Raw genomic sequence first — 19,620 nt, 5'->3', positions numbered from 1 at the left:
ACAAGTCAAATCACAGTGTTATCTAAAATCTCCATTTTCTGTCTGTTGTGTAAAGACACCAGAATCTGCAGCATGTTTCTGAGTAAAGCATTGTTGCTCAAAAGGTTGTTTTAATAATTTTTTTTTTTTTTTTATCCATACTTGCAACATTTAACCTCTGAGGAGGAAAGAATAGTCTTGGTGTTTAGATGCTATGAAAGGTGTTTTTGCTAGTATTCCTGTATAACAGAGCTTATGCAATGCTTTTGTTCCCAGAGGACTTTATTCCTATGCAGTTCTGTGTCTCTCCCCAAAAGGTCTGAGCATCTTCCCGTAAAGAACACAATGTTTGTCTTTTCCATCTGCTACAATGACAATGGTAGCAAGTCACAGTCGGTATAGTCTATATGGAAAAACAGTAGCAGAGACTAAGCAGGTCAAAATAGACATGGCTTTACCAAAATCACACAATTTACACAGACTGAAGGCTTGTCCTGCCATCAACAGAGCAGTGCAGCTTACACTGCTGTGGAAGGGAAGGGAAACAGCAACAATTTAAAAAATCCTTGTTCCCCCATGGTCAGAAATGGTATGCTGGAATCGTACTAGTATGCAACCACATTTAAACATAGCTGTGGCCAGCATGGCTTGAATTCTAATGTGGACAGTGCCTAATTTAGGAAAGACACAGGAGAAGCTGAATGTAAATGTGCATAGGGGAATGTAAATGACTGGCATCAGTGTCACTTTCACTTTGTTATTAAAAGCAGTCTCAGTGCTTTTGGAAGCATCAGCGCAGTGGACTGGCTGTTGCTTTTAACACAAAGCCAGAAAAAACCTCTAATTTTAGCTCTTTGTGAATATACCATTTGAGCAAGACACCCCTACCAAACAGGGAAGGAATCTCACCATTAGCTCACCATTCTCTGAATACAGGCAGTTCCGACCTGAGGTAGTATCGTGTTCTGATTTGGAGGCAGTCACTTAGGTTTTACGCCAAACCAGTGTTTTTTTTGTTTTGTTTTGTTTTGCTTTTTGTTTTGTTTTGTTTTGTTTTGTTTTGTTTTCACCACTGGCAGCAAAGCTATGAAGTGATTACAGAACAGGTTTCAGGTGAGGGTCACTTCTCAGCTGTTAGAGGTCACTGCCCTCTACAAGAGGGCAAGACACTTTGACAGCTGCGTTTTCACCAATATTTCACAGTGAAAACTTTTTTGTCCCATGGAAAATTGCCTGAATGTTTGGTCAGATGTGCCCTCCTTAGCTTGCTGCCTAAACCAAGGATGGGGGAACCAAGCTCCTGGGGCTCTGCAGAATGGAGGTGGATGGTCCCACCTGCACCCCACACACCTTCATGTCCCAGAGGGAGACAAGACCAGGGCAGGGGGGACACAGGACTGAGCAATTCACATTCACCACAGAGAGATGATCCAGCTGGAACTGAAGGGTCAATGTCAGGTCAGGTAATGAAAAAGGTAGGTTTTATATCACTTTTATTCACCTTCACTTGCCTTGGATGTTTTCTAGTGCAGATAAAGACCTGATCACATTTATTTCTACACATAACAATGCTTTTTTTTTTTTTAATTTAAATAGGACTATATACATCTTAGAAAAATGTGCTGCTATATGACTATGTCGTTTTTAACAAGGTGTTAATAAGTGTACAGGTTGGCCTTGTCACTACTTCTGAAATAAACTAGGGTTTCCTTTGTTGAAGCTTTTATTAGACTTTTGGATTGGAACAGTGCCGAGATAGTCACAGGATCGCATGACTCAGAGGGCTACTGAGATTTAAAAGTGTTTTAAAAGTTTAAAACAATAAAAAATAGCTCTACTGTGTCATTTTTAATAGATATAAATGTCTTACACAATTCAGACCCAGAAACTCCTTTCAGTAATGAGCAAAGATCACCATAATAGCTGACATTTCTGAAATGTTTGAGAAGTAAGTTCAAGGTCGTGTTTAAATGCAAACATGTTACACATAGCAATTATCATGTGTTTGTTATATTTACTGGTACAAAGTATTCAGAGAGTCATGCATCAAGTAAACTAATGGTCTATTACTGAGCAAAGTTTAACATCAAGTAATGTGCTATGAATTTCAAAGCTTTTTTTTAATGTCAGACTGAAGTTTTAATGAGAAAAGTATCTCGATTATGAAAGATTTACGAAAGAGGAGAAGAGGGGAGAGGGAAAGGAGAGTAGAGGGAATTGTTTAAAAAATAAATAAATAAAAATCTTTTTCTCAAGGCTTAGTGTTTCAATCCAGTTGTACACCTAACAGGATAGAAACTACAGAAGTGATTCAAATCTTGTAATGTATGTTAGTCTCTTAAACATCCCAAGCCAGGTGAGATTCTCCCCTCTTCATTTCCAAGCCTGTACGTTTTGACCCAGCGTCAGACTGAAACTGCGTGGCTGAAAGTACACTTGGCCTTTCCGGGAGCTTCTGTGAGTAATGCAAAGTCTCATCTCCTGACACAGGATACCTTTGCTGGAGGCAGTTTCAGTATTTATCAGCCTGTCGTCGCTATGGGCTACAACCTGCTAACAAAAAACTTGGGCTCTGATTCATTGTCCGGGGTGCCGTTATTTAACAGGGTTTCAATTTAACCAATGTAATTACCTCCAAGAGCTTTTTTTTTTTTTTTCTAACACTTTTTTGACAGAAGATATTTATTGATCTTTTTTTTTTTTTTTTTCCTACTTGATTCATATTTGCACTGTAATAAAATTTGCCTTACTTGTCTTTTAAAATCCTTGGCAAATCGTTACTAATATCATGACGGGGACAAAACCTGGACACTTGTCCAGGAAGATACATTAATATCTGTGCTGGGGGCTGTCACCAGACCTGCAAACAAAGTGAATGGGCTGCATGTGTTCAAGCCATCTGTAGCAGCAACACAGCCACGTGGACTTCATCAGTGTTTTGCAGTGTGGCCCTACCATACAAAGCTCCCAGGGGTGAATTTCACTCAGAAGAGGAAACCAAGTGCTAAACCAAAATGCCATTTCTGTGGTTATTAGAGACGAAGACAATGAATAAGATTCAGACCTGAAGGCCTAGACCACCCCAGAAGAACTAGGCGTGTGACTTAGTTGCGTCTACAAATGGGGCTCAGCAGTGAAGTGCAAACCCAGCAGTGGGCTCCAGTAGCTCCATCAATGAATTAAACAAAATGTTAGTTCCCAGCAAATAACTCTGAAAGATGTGATTCAGCAAAGAGTTTCTACACCATTTAAGTATTTTTCTTGGCCAAGAACAGGCTGCAAAGAGGGATCCTCTAGGAATCACAGAAAATGCTGCTAACCTCCAAATAAAAGGAGATACAGATTTGTCACCCAAGAGATGCAACCAATACTTTTGCATCCAATTGGGGCCCATCTAGTGAAAAGATTGATTACTGGGTTGGTACCATCTTTAGTATTTCTAAAGCCCTGGGAATGACTATTATAGCCATTGCAACAGTCCCTGCCTTCTTCCTGTGACAGTTTTTATTGGCAGATCTCAGTGTGCTTTACAAAAGGCGTCATGATCGTTAACTCCCTCTTACAAATAGGATGAATAAGGAACAAGCAGGGAGGGAGGGGGCAAGATCTCTCCTGAGGTCAAATAAGGACTCAGACACAAACATGCACAGTGCCAGACCAGTGATCAGCTGTGGAAGATCCTAAGCTAACACGTCTACTTGTCTGCTTTGGGCCTCTGGTTTTTATTTTTAAAGAAAACTCCTGCACACAAATGTAAGACTAACAGAGAACTGCTTACTAGCTGGTAGAATTGATGATGGATTGTCTACAAAGTCTCACGGTTGTCACATGCCACTCTTTTTATTTTTCCCACAAAAAAAAGGAACACTGCTTACGAGACAAAGAATTTTTAATAATGCTAGAAGAACCTGTGTCTATTTAATAGTATTTCTTTTTGTAAAGCCACTCCCAAGCACAGTGGCATAATTTTCATTTTTAAAACAAAGCATTTAACTCATTGGTCATGGCTGCAGTTTATCTCTAAAGATACTGCAATACCTGGAGGTGTTGGGGAAGGCCTTTTTAAGGCTGTAGTTTATGAAGCCACAGGAAAATAATAGGATCTCCATTTAATTAATAATAATAATAATAAAACAATAATAATAAACAATAATAATAATAAATAATTCAGCCCTAATACTGGAAATAAAATGGGAAAATGTGAACCTGGGAGACCTGAACATTAAAAAGAATTAAAGTAATGAAATACATATGCACTTTTACCTATTTACTTACTTTTTTATGGGACTTCCTGTGTCAGCAAACCTTGCTCGTCATTTTTTGATGATTCAAGACTAGTAATAGTGTAGCTCCAGAGCATAGGTTCTTTGTTTAGTTGTGTTTTTGTTGTTGTTGTTGTTTGTTTGTTTTGTTTTTCTCCAGCTTTCATTCTTCTCATGGGTTACTCATGGATGATCATGGAGGACCATGGATCTGGTAGGTAAAAATATACTGGGGACAGATTTCCTGGGGACAACGTACTTATGGTGAGAGGGGTTTGGTTCTCCACAGGTCTTTTATTAGCATATTTCTAGATTTCTGTACCTAACTCAGGTAATAAACCTACCAAACAGCTCTGAGATAAAACCAGGGGGCAGGGAGGAAGCATGGGTACAAGGCAACGCACTAATTTGTGCACAACTTAATTGTGAGTGGTTATTCACAGCTTTGTCAGAGTCAGAAGGCTAAAATCTAGGTGACACAATTATTTGGAAACCAGTGACTTAACTTAATTCTTAAATATGTGCCATGTCTCTGAAAAGCTGTTTCTTTTATCCCTCACACACTGCAAGGAACATACCAATACGTTCTTCAGAGGAGATGGATGGAGAGCTTAATCCACTTTGCAGATCTATGGAAGCAACACCTTAGTACTTTGGCACAAATTGTCTCTGACATTGAAAATTAGTAAAGAAAAGAAGTGGTAAAAATGTCAGGAGCAGGAGGACTTCATTTTTCTCTTGTTTAAAATGTCATCTGTTATCTGCAATCAATGCAAGGAGACAACATCCTATACCATAATGATTTACAGTATATTTATAGGCACAGATAGAAGTAATGACAGGGTTAGGCAAACATCTCTTGGTGAATTCCTCAAGTGTCAGAAGTGCTTAGTTCTGCAGTTCCCTCTTCCTAAGAATGCAGGGGAGATAGACATGCATAACTGTGTGATTTCTGTATTTCCATATACAAAACTATAACATCTGCAGCCTATCTGGCCTCAGCTGCATATAAACATATCCTGTGACCAGATGACTACAACTTTAAAAAAAAAAAAAATGCTGCCTTTGACACTGAAGAAAAGGCAATAAATATTTTTCACTCTTTTTATATCTAAAGAAATATGTACGAAAGGAAATACACTCATGGTCTTGGTGCTAGATTTAACGATTTAAACTTTCCATTGTTTGGAATTTCCTGTTTCAGATCTTGAAAATAAAACTTCCATTACTGATTTTTGTTCTTTCCCAGCAAGAACGCATTGTCTAAATCTTTTAAATGGTGCTGAGATGACTAAGTGCCAGTTTATTCACTTCCTTTGTGTCCACCAGAACTTGGAATACTGTGGGCTATAGTGTCTTCTCTGCCCCCAGAATTCCTGTTTAATATTCCTTAGCAACAGAATCCTGGACGTTTTTCCAGCTTTGGTGGCCACACAACTCCACAGTCATTGCCTGTTCTTTTCCACCCAAAACCCTATGTGAATCAAGGAAGTGTTGCAACTCCAAGTTTATAGATGGTAAATTAAAATAAAAACAGCTCAGCATTTAATACTTCTGAGAATTTTTTCCAGTCTAAAGCCCAGATATTAGAGGTAGAATAAAGAATGAATGCCAGGCTTTTCACATCTTGGACCAGTGCCCAAATAACTTGTTTGCCCTTCCTGTCAGTGAGTGAATGATGGTTCTTAATAAATAAAATGATTCCTGCATCTTGCAGCCACTCCCCATCACGTTAGCACAGTGGTTCTCAAGAAGAGTTACTCACACCCTCCACACAGCTGCTGCTGGTAGCTCCATGTTCTACAGCAGGGAGAAACAAGGTGTATAAATAATGTTCAGAATTATTGATGGTCAATTTTTTTCTCTTGAAGTGTTGTTGTTTTTTGTTTGTTTGTTTGTTTTTAAATAAAGATATTCTAAGTTCTTACAAGTGCTATTTCTTGTAGAAGACATTCACCTCCAGTTATTTTAATGAAAAATCCAAAGAATCATTTTTCTTTTTTTATCCTCTAGAAAGGTTCCCAAAACCAATTTAGTCACAAAATTTAAGTCCAAATCTTTCACTCTTTCAAATACTCTAGCCAGTTCTTTCTGGCAAGCTTTTTTGTTTCTTGCGTGAGCAGTTACGGAGCACCTGAAGTGCAGTGCAGGGAGCTGTCCTTTCTCTGGCAGCCATGCTTGCAGTCAGCACATCTGCTCATGATCCACTTCATAGCCAGCTCCTGCCCAGCAGCTACCAGGTAGCCACCATTTTTCCCCCCAAAGCCTAGTATGTTGTGAGTGTTACAGGACATACAGTAGGTTAGAGCTTGGATTTAATAATTGAGGTAGGTCTATTTTACACATCCAACAGTTCCCCTCAAAATAAAACATATGCCTTGGTCCTTGGCATTTTCTCAGTGCTCACTTGACATCTCAGTATTTATCTGTTCCCAGCTTGCTACTTGCCTGTAGGGTGACCTTGAATAAGTCTTTTCATTTGTCTGTATTAGTGCACTGTTTCTTCTGGTTTTGTCTTCAAGCACTTCAAAACAAATATTATTTGGGAAATGGACAGGCTGTCTGTAAAAACTGTCTCATTGAAGCAAAAATATACATTAATATTATTAGGGGAAAATAATATGGGCAATAAGTAGTAAATAAGTGGCATGGCCTGAGTTATAAATGGTGAGGTCCTGCCTTCTGCTTATTTTACTACTCTGTGCCAATTTTGAACAGATTCTCAACTATCCTCCCAAAATAGACCATATAAACACAACACACAATACTCAGGGGGGAAAGGAAGAAAAAAAAAAAGGAAGAAGAAGAAAAAGAAAAACGAGTATAAGAGCATAAGCTAATGCAATATAAAAATCAGGGTTTCTTCACAACTGTAGGTAGTATTTCAACCATGTATACACATTGCTCAGCATATATCCACTAATAAAATCTAACTTAAAGATTTATCTATGGAAATATGTACCTGGAAATTCTTAGTATAGAAACATTTTGGAAAACAACCATGAAGTCAGGGGATCATTTTCATTCTGTTAACAGTAAAAGCTTCAGGATCTCAAATGGATAAACACACTGCAATTTGAGCTTGGTGAGTCATGCTTAACAAGGCAGAAGTGTGCAGAGAATCAGCCGTCTGCAATGCATGGGTTTCCCTAGTCTCACTGGACTAAATTGCAAAAGACAAAGCAGGCACAAAATGCAAAGACTCAAGACACAATGTGTTCCTCTTTGTCTCAGGACACAGAGATCATTCTGGTAATCATCACACAGAGAAGGCTGCAGTGAAGGAATGAGCTATGAAGCTATGAGCCTTTCATTCAGAGTGGTGCAAGCAGGGCACCAGAGCCTCTCGCAGGATCAAGGGACAAGGATTAGGCCCTGGGGCAGCCTAGAAATTGAGATCAGACTGAAGGCCGAGCCTACAAATCATTACATCTGTGAACCCATGCTCAGGTACAGATTTCTTTGAAGGCAACAGCTGCAATGTAAGAAAATGAAATTAAAGGAATTACTCATTTGTGTAAAAGCTATATTCAGATGAAGAAGAGAAAGAGCTCTGCATGTAGCAGAGAAACCACATAGCCTTTTACCCCATCCAACCACTCCCAACTTTCAAAATCCAGCTTCACACTTAGCTTTACCTCTGTCACCTTTTTTTCATCCTTGATCCTGAACTTTCCTCAGCTCCTATTTTTCCTGTATCTATTAATCTGCCTCAGATACCCTCTGTGACTGTCTCCTTTGTTTAAATTCTCATGTATATCACTCTTCTCTCACCTTTACTTCTGCGCTTCCTTTTTCTATGACATTCCCAGATCCAGCATGAGACATCCACACAATAATTCCGCCTTACTTCCAGGGCATTCGGGAAGCTCAGCTCATCCTACTCTCAAATAATTCCACATATCTCTGTATCAATTTCAAATTGCCTGTCCCACTACAAATCTACTGCTCAATTTAGAATTTTCATCTCTTTATTGTGACCCATTTCCTTTCTCAGCCATTTCATGGTTGTTTCTTTGTTTTGTTTTGCTTTTAATAGAAAGTCACTATTGTTTAGAAAATTCAGTTCCATCTGGAATAGCTTTTCTGTCTATTGTTATCTCATTGAATTTTTGAGCCAAATTTATATCTCCTGTAGTGTTTCTTTTGAAGTCAGTGAGATTATGTCCATTCACTATTGTTTAACCCACAGATATTTCTTAAATAGCAGAAGAAAAAACATATTTTATCCTCTTGATTTCTCCTTCTACAATTCTGAATTTATTATATATATATATTACATAGAGCGGCTTATCCTGTAAAGTGCTCTAGAAAAGATATATATGAAATTATTGGTATAAAATGAAATTGTCCTATATCTCTACTTCTGTAAATCCCTGTGTTATCTTTGGCTACATGATACATCTTAATCATGGAATTAAAGCTGAATACTAAATATGTGTACATGTAAGCCCCAAGGAATACTAAATTTCTTTTTTTCCTTTCAACTAGGCATGCTATTAATTAATGCATAGCAAAATGATTAAAAGCATTTTTCAAATAATGAACAATACAGAGACAGATGAGTTAATTGATTGATTGGTGTATGAGCTGGGTCCTAATGGATTAGCATTTGCATATTAACACAGACCCAATCTCCCTCTCTTAATGAGCTGCTTGCCACATTTTGTCTTCTTTTAAACAGCAGTGAGCGTGATAAAACAAATAAACCCACTGGATTGCTCCCTGTCAAGGGACCAAAGTACAAGCTTAAAAAAGGCCTCTCTCCAGCACTGATTTATAGAAGCACTTTGTACATCAGTGTAGTGGGTACACAGGGACAGTCACGTTTTATCGCAGGTTCCTTGTGAAAAAAGCCATTCTGCAAATCCCGGAAATTTACAGCCACTGGTTATAAGATGCTTACAACGTGATTTTCTCCACAATGACCTGGTGTTTGTCTCAGCTGGTTTTGCTGCACGAGAAGACAGAGTGGGATGTCACAAACCGGCTCATTCCATCTGTGGCCTTTCTGCTGCCATCAGCAGCAGGGCTGTGCATGTCTGTCTGATCTAGCCTTCTACAAGGAAAGGACATGAATCTTTTCAGGTAGGTAAGTGGTAATTTTTAATCACTGGGGTCACTGAGAAGGATTTCAAACATTCCAGCATCCTCAATAGTCAAAGGCTAGATATGGGCAGTGCCATGAAGACAAAAGCAGTGAATGCATTTCCCACCAGGAACATGTCCACAATAACATGGAAAATCTGTTTTCCTTTCAGAAACAGAGTTCATTCTTGCTTAGTCAACAATAATTAAAACCAAAACAAAATGAAACAAAATATGTTCATGTTTTTCGTGCCTGTCTATTGCTGTCACCAGGAAGATCTGTGCGACTTTTGGTGTAGTATCATGCACCATTGCAGGGCACAAAGATCTCCTTAACACTATACACACACAGCAGCACATACATGGCCGTATCCATGACTTCTTGTTTCCAAGTTAACTGGCAATTTGAGAAGCTTCTGGGGCCCAACTTAATATCACAATATGGAATTGCACCACTGCGCCATATACCAACGGATCTGAAGCCAACTCAGAGATCTGTAACACACCACTGGTTTGAGCGATGTAGACATGCCCTTCGTGTTCTTGGCCCACAGCCTTCATTAGAGTCAATTGGCACAGCAGTATTACAGTCACTTCCCTATTTGCACGGGATGAGGATCTGGTCCATTATGTGTTTTGGCTGCAGAGAACAGCTCTGCCTTCTGCTCAGCTGGCTGGCTGTGAAGACAGCAGTCGCTGGGTTTTGAACTTGGCATTCAGGTTCAAACTGGGTGACACTTCAAAGCCGCCAGGCTTGGGCAAGTTTCCAAAGTTTCTAGGAAACCCATGCAACCTCCTGCTACCTGGGATTCCCTTGGATTGTTTTACTAAGCTCCCATGGCTATTGAGGTCAATGTTTGCTGTGGATGCATGGAAAGACTTGTCCAAGTCCGACCCAAACTGGTGATGAAGGGCAACACCAGCTCCCAGGGCTGGATGGGAAGCATCAGGGAGCCAGCAGCTCAGGTGGGATGCGCTGTCTTCACGGTGAATTGCCAGACGATGAACTAGCTGCAAAGTTTGAATGACTTCTGTATTCATCCATGAAGAGATCGTGCTGCAGTTTTGATTGTCATGGTTCATTAGATAAGAAGGGTATTTTCATCTAAGGGGTACACTTCAAAGCAACCTTTAGAAAATGGGATCATTTGTGAACCCTATACCAAACGGATTTTTAGCTCCTGTTTGAATAACATAGATAATTAATTCACTTAGGTTTTTTCTTAATGCAAATTTATTTTCTGTGAAAACAAATATATTGTTTGAATTGGATTGTCCTAAATTTAATGTAAGCTTATCTGTGTTAGTTTAATGCAGAACATTGTACTGATCCTTTACTTTCCTGTACAGTTGCTTTTTTAGATTCTATCAACCTGTTCTAATCATTCAAATTCTGAAAGAAATTGGAATAAAAATCTCAGGAAAAAAAAAAAAAAACACCTCTAATTATCATTCTAATAATGTTTATGTTATAAATTATAATTACAGGTTGTGGATTCATGATTAATTGAGACCATCAAGAATTTTTGGAAATCAGTGCTGAAGTATTTTGTTGCTGTAATAGTGTCTGTTAATATCTGTCACTTTTTTCAAGGAAAAAATATTCCAGGCACGTGCAGTCATCTATCTATCACCTGTCTATCTGGGCATGATAAATGCAACAAAAACAAAAACAAAAACAAAAACAAAAACAATGACATTGATATGAGTTTTCCATTAGCTTCTATCAAACAAGAAATAAACCTAGAGCAGGGGCCTGGTTAAAGTCTCTACTTGTAATAACAATTTTAAGTCCTTTTTTTTTTTTTTTCAAAGTTATTAAAAAATAGAAAGAAATATAAACAGACCTGATCTCACTGAAATGCCGCACATATGAAATCCAAAAATTAAAACAAAAGCAGGAAAACTATAGTCTGCAAACTTATTTGCTTTCATTTTCTAATCTTCTTAAAGGAGCTGCTGAAACAATTGGAACCTTTTAAGATTTTGATGAAATCTTGTTTTCCAGATTTTTGCAGAGCTGAAAGAGGCATAAAAAAGCATGGCCGATATTTATATACTGTTCCATTCCTCTCTTTCTTTTTGACCTGCTTTAATATTAAATAATTCTGACTACACATTTAGCTGGGAAAAAAAAAAAAAAGAGGAAATACTACTTCATCTAACTGTAGTAAGGTGTTAAGGAGGCTGGTGGATAAATTCCCACAGCGTGATGTATCTGTGATCCTGCTACTTCACAGGCCCTTCTCTCCCTCCAGCCTACCCCATGGCTGCATCACATCTGTGCATAATCAGGCCCTTAATGGGAAGAGCAGAAACCTTTCTTTTACACTGCCTTATCTCTGTATCCTTTGTTCATGCCAAGTAGCAGCCTGTGAATTCCAGCCACTTCTGTCTTGCAAAGGTTGCGTTTTTTAGTTCCAATGGGGGAAACCTATCCTTCCCAAGCAGTTGAAGAGAGATGTATCCAAACATAAACAAACAAAAGCATCTGTAGGGAACACGCAAATGTTTTTCTCTGGAGCTGCAGTCCCTGCACATGCCCCAAGTCCCCATGGCCCTGCTGCGGCTTCTGCAGAGGTCCTCCCACCCCTAGAACCAATTTTAGGTGGTGGAAAAGCCCTTCTGGGGGCTGGAGGGCATGGTAGTAGTATAGATTTCATCCCTCTATCCCTTCTAGGAGCAGCATAGGGCTGGGACAGGTAATATGGAGAAGGGACGAAAAGGCACCCTACCCAGCAATGGGAATCCCCTGCTGTGGCTGCCCGTTTGCCTTGAGTGGCCCCAGAGGAGTGAGGGGAGGAGCAGAGGTCGGCTGGAAGGTTAGATGTGTGCATGTTTGGAGAATCATGCACATCAATGGGAGTCAACTGTTCAACTCCCAGAAAAATGAACAGATAAGTGTTTCTGAAGCCCAGCCTAAGAACATCACCCATATCTAAGTTTCTCCTCTCACCCTTAAACCCTTCCTCCTCTTAAATTTTAAATCTTCCCGGCATTATCTTCAACTCACAGCCTAATTCTTTGCCCTTCTACCTGATAAATATTCTTTTAATGTCATTTCCATTCTGTCAGCACTTTTTATTCCACAAAGAGTACCACAGACTTGTCTTGGTCCACTGTTCCCAGAACCATTTCTGTGTTGTTTCCCCATGGAGGTTTAAATGATGCTACTCCCTGCTGTGTGGTCCATTAGACACAAGAAGGGGTATGTGCAGTTCTGCTGGTGTGACTCCTCTCCAGTGGCAATTACATTTAAATTGCATTCTGTATAATAAAGAGATTCGGAAACACAAGCTACGTAGCCATAAATAAGCAAAGTTTAGTTAAATTTTATATTCACTCTGAGGTACTCCAGATCAGAATATACTGAACACTTAGGCAACCTCTGACAAGTAAATTCAATGCAAATGTATGAGTTTATATATTATCCTCTAATTAGAAATCTAATTACACTGCCAGGACTTTGGGTCATGGTCTGTACCATTTCATTTCTGTGAAGTGTCCAGGACATTTGCTGTAGGTAGTAGGCCTTTGGAGTGACAAACTGTTTTTCCAGCATGTTCACTGTGAACAAAATAGGGCCGTAAAAAGCGTAATCAGGCAATGCCCTGTCACAGCATGGCAGATAGGAAATATGAAGTATTAAACAAGAATCGGAAGCTGCCAATGCAGTTGTCATCAAACAATTAGCGGTTGCAGGGAAGACTCACAGCTGGTGTAACTGCAGTGATGTATACCGCGATACACTGACAGAAATGATCCAGCAACATATCCTTCCAGGCTGATAACCTTTACTAGAGGGTATATTTTGCTGTCCTTTTATGTACCATGTTACAGGCTATAGTATCTGACTGGTATCCTCCACGTCACGGCATTATTGTACTGTCAGCTGCTGAGACAGGGACGCATCATCTCAAAATGCTCATCAGTTCAAAACTCTGCTTCTTTGGAAGAAGCAAACCAAATTACCAGCAACAAGAACAAACTACATAAGAGAAGCTGGCATTTTGCTCCTTTGCTGATGGTTATATTCTGATAGGTAATATGTCAGGAATAATTAGACAATTTGGCTTATTTCCCATCATATTTTCTCCCCAGTAAAATACAGTATAAGCCAGTCCATAAGAAAAAGACATTTTGGACAGAACTATTTCACTAAGACACATGAGGCAGAGTGGTATTTTATAACACTGAGTGCAGAATTAAATGTAAACACTGTTTATATTTGAATGTGAATGCTCATAGAAGTGAAATATCAGAAAGGTGTGATTTGGCTCCTGCGGATCTCCGGATCTTTCTGACTGGCGTTTCTCCCTGGGGTAATTTATAAACTAATATTCCCTGTTGTGCGAACATTGGCAGGCTTGAGGAGAGAATAGCTCCAATTTTCACTCTAACACGGCTGGCTCACATCCAGAAATTGCAGAAGGAATTTGCCACAAAAATGAGATGAAAGGGAAATTCTTACATATATATAGTGTTAATGACACTAGGCACAGTCTGAGGAAAGGTGTATAAAGACAGCACACAGATAAATTAAGGTCTATAATATGGAATAGCAAGGTGGAATTGTTTACATCACAGTCTTATATATAACTTGCATGTTGAAAAAAAAAATAGTATAAAGAAAATGATATAAATGAGAAGAACAGCTTGCTAAACCACAACACTAAGTGGACCCTGGAAGCTGTGTGGATTCTCTTTTTAAATATAGGAATTTTTTGATCTAGGTCAAAGGTTTCAAAAGCTACATGAATCAACAGATATAGTAGGTTTGAAGATGTATACTGAAGCTCTTTGGAACTTCTTAAAATAGAGCAACTGTTGAAACAAGATACAGTAGCGTTACTGGCTGCCTAGACACCGTTCTATTTTAATAAGTGTCAAGGATGCTTTGGGGCATATCAAAAATAAATGGCAGTAAGCAGGTAGGAAGCCAAGCTTCTGTGACTTCTAGCAGAACTGCAATGCAAATAAACTCCAGTGAAGTCTTTCACAACCTCTCCAGGGTTATCTCTGCACCATTGTTTCCAGACAACAATTTATAAACTCAGATTTGCTGATTATCCTTGTCTGGACTATAGACTCAAGCTGCTAATGCTTTATATAATGTCAGACTTTGGCAAGTGATTAACTGACTAAACTTACTAATTTCACCTTCTCAAAACCATTGCAGTAGGTTTTCTTTAAAAGGTTTAATTTTCTTTTATCAGTGTTACCTCTGTGCAGTTCCACTGACTTCAGTGAAGCTGAATACCATTTATTCTGGCATATGTGAGAAAAGCAAATTAGGACCAAAGGATTTAAACTGCAGACCAAAAAAAAAAAAGAAAAGAAAAAAAAAAAAAAAAGGAAAAAAGGAAAACACCTTCCAAAATGAGGGAAAAGATATTATATCAGGCATTATCCTTCTCTTCTGCACTTCCAGTCCTGCAGTCTGGTCCCAGAGCTTCACATAAAAAGTGAAAAGGTTTTCAAAACACAAAAATAGTATTTTAAACAACATAAATATATTTAACCATTTATATTCAATTATTAGACTTGTTTTCCAAATTGTTAGTATGATTAATTAGTGCTTCCCTATTACTTATTCCTATGTAATTATTATTTTTTAATTCTCATTTTCTCTATGTAATGTACAATAGAGTACTTATTTCTACATTACAACAACCGCATGAAACTCAGTATACGTATAGGCGTACGTGAAAGAGATTTTGTACAAGAATGCATTAAGCATACCAGAGAAGATGTATACTCAAGAGGGAATATTTCAGTAATAGTGAGGTGTGACAACGAAATTCAAAACCCTTTGTATGATCACAGTAACATTGATTTATTTTTTATACAGAAGACTGTGAATTGGTGTCACTGTAGAGAACAGTTAAACACATGGACAGAGCTTCTTTGAGGAACATTTTATTTCCAGCTATGTACATGAAAGATGTTTTATGAGAAGAAAGTTGCTGTAGTCACAGCCTAGCAAACCAAACTTACTAATTAACTGCAGTCTGCACCACTTGCACTTAGCTACGTGCATTGGCTGACAATACAGCATTCAGCGCTGGTTTGCAAACAAATTTAAATATTCAGTGCACAGCTTCTGGGAAAGAGGCCATCTTTCTTCATGCTGTAGCTTTGGGATGTAACATTTATTAGTGACTTATGTTTATTTCTACTGGCTTTGTGATGCCAGGAGAGTTAGCAGCATTTTGCATCCTCTAAATACATGTATAGGAATGGGGAAGAGAAAGGACTAACATGAAGGATGTAGCAGGGGGCGGAATGTGAAGAGATGCCTGTGCGATGATGGTTGGCAGCACGGCTCTGCTGTCTGGAAAAACAAACTCTGTTTTGTAGCAAACACAAAGGTTTTAAATTCTCTGTGTTGCAATGAAAATTATCTCTATTGAAAAAGTTCAAAAAATTAATAAAAGCAAAGCCCATCCCACTCTGACTATTTAATAATGAGCCTCAATCTCTCAGTTTTATCTGTCTCTCCTTTTGCCACTTGACCATTCCCCTACTGCCAGGCTCAAAACCTTGACCTTCTGCTGTTCCAACTCACCTTCCCTATCCCTTTTCCTTCCTTTCCAGAACAAATGATGCCACTATTATTTATTATTATTATTTATTTTAACTTATTTATGTATTTATTTATTGGTTCCTCATCCTGAGGAGAGTTGTATTTAATTTGAAAGGAAAATTGTGAAAGCTTTTGTCAGGCTGTTTGTCATGAACTCTTGGAGGTGACTGGTGTTAGCTTTATGCTGCACTCTACATCAAGGGTTCATGAACAGAATAGCACTTCTTCACACAAATAAATGCATATAAATATATTTTTTTCTTTCTAAAACATTTCTCCTTAAGCAATTTCTTGCTTAGTCCCTATAACAGTTAGAACAGCAACTTGAACTGTATAGAAAGTAATAAATATTTATATGTGAAAGTGAAAAAAGAAAGAATAATTCTAGGTTAGGCAGAGTAAGGCTGAAGTACACACAATTCTTTAGAAATGTGACCTTATTCCTGGATGAATAACATTCATCCCAAGTGATTGCCATAGTTTAAATCTCTGGACAGTGAATAAAAATAATTTATAGACTCATAGCACCTTTGCTAGTTAAGATCAAGTTTTCAGAAATTTTCCATGTTTGATCTAAAGTCATCAATTTGCAGCTTATACTTCATGAAATTCATTGTGATTCCTGTTTATATGTATACCCTCTCTTGCACTCATGCTTCAGCTGTTTTATACTAGCCATGACTGAATTCATATATTCTAATAAAATTTGTGAAGGAGTGTGCTATGATGCTACAATGTACTTGTAGTGATAAATGAAGTGATCCTTACAGTGTATAAACTTCAAGATGATATGGTGTGCGTCTATAAATGTTAGGTACCATTATATGCTCTTCTAGGCCATGGAGACCATTTCTGCTCCTTAGTGTCTAATATAATTTGACTCTAATTTCCTCTACAGTAGGGATTAAACTGGAGTCACCTTCTACCTCCACCTCCTAACACCTCTCAGAAGTATTTGATGTATGAGTTAATTTATTCTGTCTCATAATTAATCATATTCTCCCTCATTGTAAAAATGTACAATGTCACTTGCATTGCCTGTGTTCATTTTACCATCAATATAGTAAATGACATTTCCTGTAATTAGGTAGAAATATTACATTAAACAGTTAAGATGCACATATAACAGAAGTAAGAAGTGGAACAGAACCAATTTGCTGTGAGCATGCCAATGCCCACCAAAATTTTAACCTCTGTAATCCACACTTGAAACTGCACAACAAAGAAAAGAAATACACATAAATGGCATTGCTGGTAATTTGGAAATTTTGGCAGTCCATCTTTTAATCACCTTTAAAAGCCCCCATAATTTTGAGAGTGTTTCATCAAAAATGTAGCATAGCTACTGTAAGACCACATTGTTATGTAGGTTGTCCATGGCACGAGGAGGAGTTTCAGGATGCTACTTCTGTTCTATACCATGGTCATTATGGTTTTCATCAAGGTCATTATCCTTCCATGTTCTTTTTAGAATGATGGCAATAAAGATGAAAAGCACCCAAAATATGCAAGACCCACTCTAGGGAGATCCTTGATTTGATTTGAAAGTACCATAAAAATGTTCATCTTTAAAATAAATAAATAAGTAAACAAAATAAAATCAATAAAAAGTCAAGGGGTGAAAGAACAGAAACATAGTTGATGATAGGGACACTGAAGCTGAGAAATGATGTAATGAAAAGAACTAAATTGGGGGGGGGGTATTATGATTAAATAAATATATAAAAAAAATAACGATTAGATGCCTCTTTTAACTTCTTTTCCCTTATCATTTTTAACATAGATTGAAGACATTTCTCAGACGCAGTCTGTTGAGCTAGTAGTATACCACACTAAAAGCTACCAAGAGACAATATATTGAATGTCAAATCTATACCTTTTAAAGGATATTAGACAAATACCTTGAAGAACTGGAACTATCATGTTAGGTTAGACCTACAGAAAAAAAGATTGTGTCTCTTTCTAAGCACTAATGCTGTCTTTGAGATTGGTCATCACCAGAAGGAGGCAGAGGACCCTTCTATTACACAGGTGTAATATAACCTGTACCTTCTGTCAGATATCATCTGTTTTCATACAGCAGTACTAGTCTCATTTAGATTAAATTGAGCCCTGGAGCACAAGGTTTAATGGCTACTTCAATAAGCATTATTGCATTGGTTGTTTACCATTTGTTGTAACTCCAGGTACCATTGTTATCTATGGAAATATTCAGTCTCACTTGGAATCCTCCAAGCGTCACTGGTCTCATTTCCTCTGAGAGAGATTTCTACCACCTAATTACACACTGTAGGGAAAGTTTTCTTATAATGGTTTCCAGCTTGTCTTTTACTTTCCTCAATGTTATACTATTTATCAGAGAAAAGGGACATTCTCATTCTACAATGTAAGTAGCATTCACTATTTCATATGATTTTGGTACATTTGCTTATTCCTCCATTTTCTAAATTAAACTATTTCATATTTTCAATCTCTTCTCTACTAAGTTTTTTCTTGTTTGTGGTCATTCCCATCATATTTCTCTGAACACATTCTAATATATGATATACAAATTCAGGTCTTGACTCTGCAAGATCCTGTACACTTCTTGTGACCCATGAGATGCCTAATTTAAAGCACACAAATATTCCCTTTTCTCTTGGTGGGACATTTTGTATAGTTAAATAAAGGTTTGAAGATGTTGCTGGTTAATGTCTCCCAATATATATTTGTGCCTACAACCAAAAATACACATGCAGTTTTTATTAGTCACCCTAGAAGGACAATCTGCAGCTTTTGATTTCAGCCACATACTCACATGCTTAAAAATAAGCCCACTGTTAAGCCTCTGATTCTTCAGATTAATACCAATCTGCATGTTTGTTCCTGGAAGACCACACATTTACTATAGGCATAAACTATGACAATAATATACATGGAAAAAAAAAAAAGCTACCAGGAAAAAAAAATATTAAAAAGCCAACTGAATTATGAAACCAAATTACAGCTAAATACAATGACAATAAATACTTTTAGCCACAGGCAATAAAATATTGTATCATTAATAAAGCTAAGTGGAGAAAAATTTTGCTTGTCACTTTCATTTATAACTTAAATTTTATACTTTAGCCTTACATGTTAGCTCAGTGCATTACACATCTCTCAGGCAATTCCCCTCTGGCCCCAGCAATCATGAGTTACTGTGGTTTCAGAAAGTGGTGAACTGGGTAAATGGAAACTGATTTTCAAGGATGAAATAATGGTCTAATTCAAGACTGTAGCATTTTTAAAGGAAAGACAGTTGAGACAGAGAAACAGCAAGGAATTGATGATATGGAGGTTAAAATTGCAAGTCCTTATGGGTGTGGGAGACATACTGAGAGGAACTTATGGAGCGCACTTAAGCTGTTCTGAGATTAATCATTCATGAGTTTGCACATGCCACCGATAATGGCTACAAATAGCATTGCTCTTGACCTTCCTAGTGACCCAGACACCAAGCCCATTCCATGTCCTAACATTAACAGGCCATTCAAGAGACTTGACGAATTCAAGAAAGGGATGAAAAATTAGGTAAAAACACTACTTAATTCCATCACTTAGTTCCAAGGGAAAAAATATATGAATAAATAAATAAAAAAAAAAAAAGGAAAAAAAGAAAAGGAAGAAATAGTGGTAAATTATCTCACAGTTAGTTATGCAGAATAAGAAACTGGAGCTAGTGAA

At 37.8% G+C, this 19,620-nt stretch overlaps 2 long non-coding RNA genes across 4 annotated transcripts in view; one reads left to right on the top strand and one right to left on the bottom strand.

Moving 5' to 3' along the window:
• LOC118260899 (uncharacterized) overlaps positions 1 to 19,620 on the bottom strand; it is a 101,613-nt gene that overhangs the window by 64,793 nt on the left and 17,200 nt on the right. The gene's annotated exons all lie outside the window — the stretch shown is intronic.
• LOC118260898 (uncharacterized) lies at positions 2,678 to 10,738 on the top strand. 2 transcript variants are annotated; one of them, XR_004782323.2, is made up of 4 exons: positions 2,678 to 3,732; positions 4,402 to 4,455; positions 7,476 to 7,691; positions 9,081 to 10,738. It is a non-coding gene; the product is annotated as an uncharacterized LOC118260898 (long non-coding RNA). The 2 variants fall into 2 exon arrangements; XR_007707933.1 differs by having other exon boundaries at positions 7,476 to 10,738.

The sequence above is a fragment of the Cygnus atratus genome, chromosome 2 (assembly GCF_013377495.2).
Source record: "Cygnus atratus isolate AKBS03 ecotype Queensland, Australia chromosome 2, CAtr_DNAZoo_HiC_assembly, whole genome shotgun sequence".
Lineage (NCBI taxonomy): Eukaryota > Metazoa > Chordata > Aves > Anseriformes > Anatidae > Cygnus > Cygnus atratus.
Note: the sequence above shows the minus strand (reverse complement) of the source record. Positions and strands in the feature narration are given on the sequence as shown.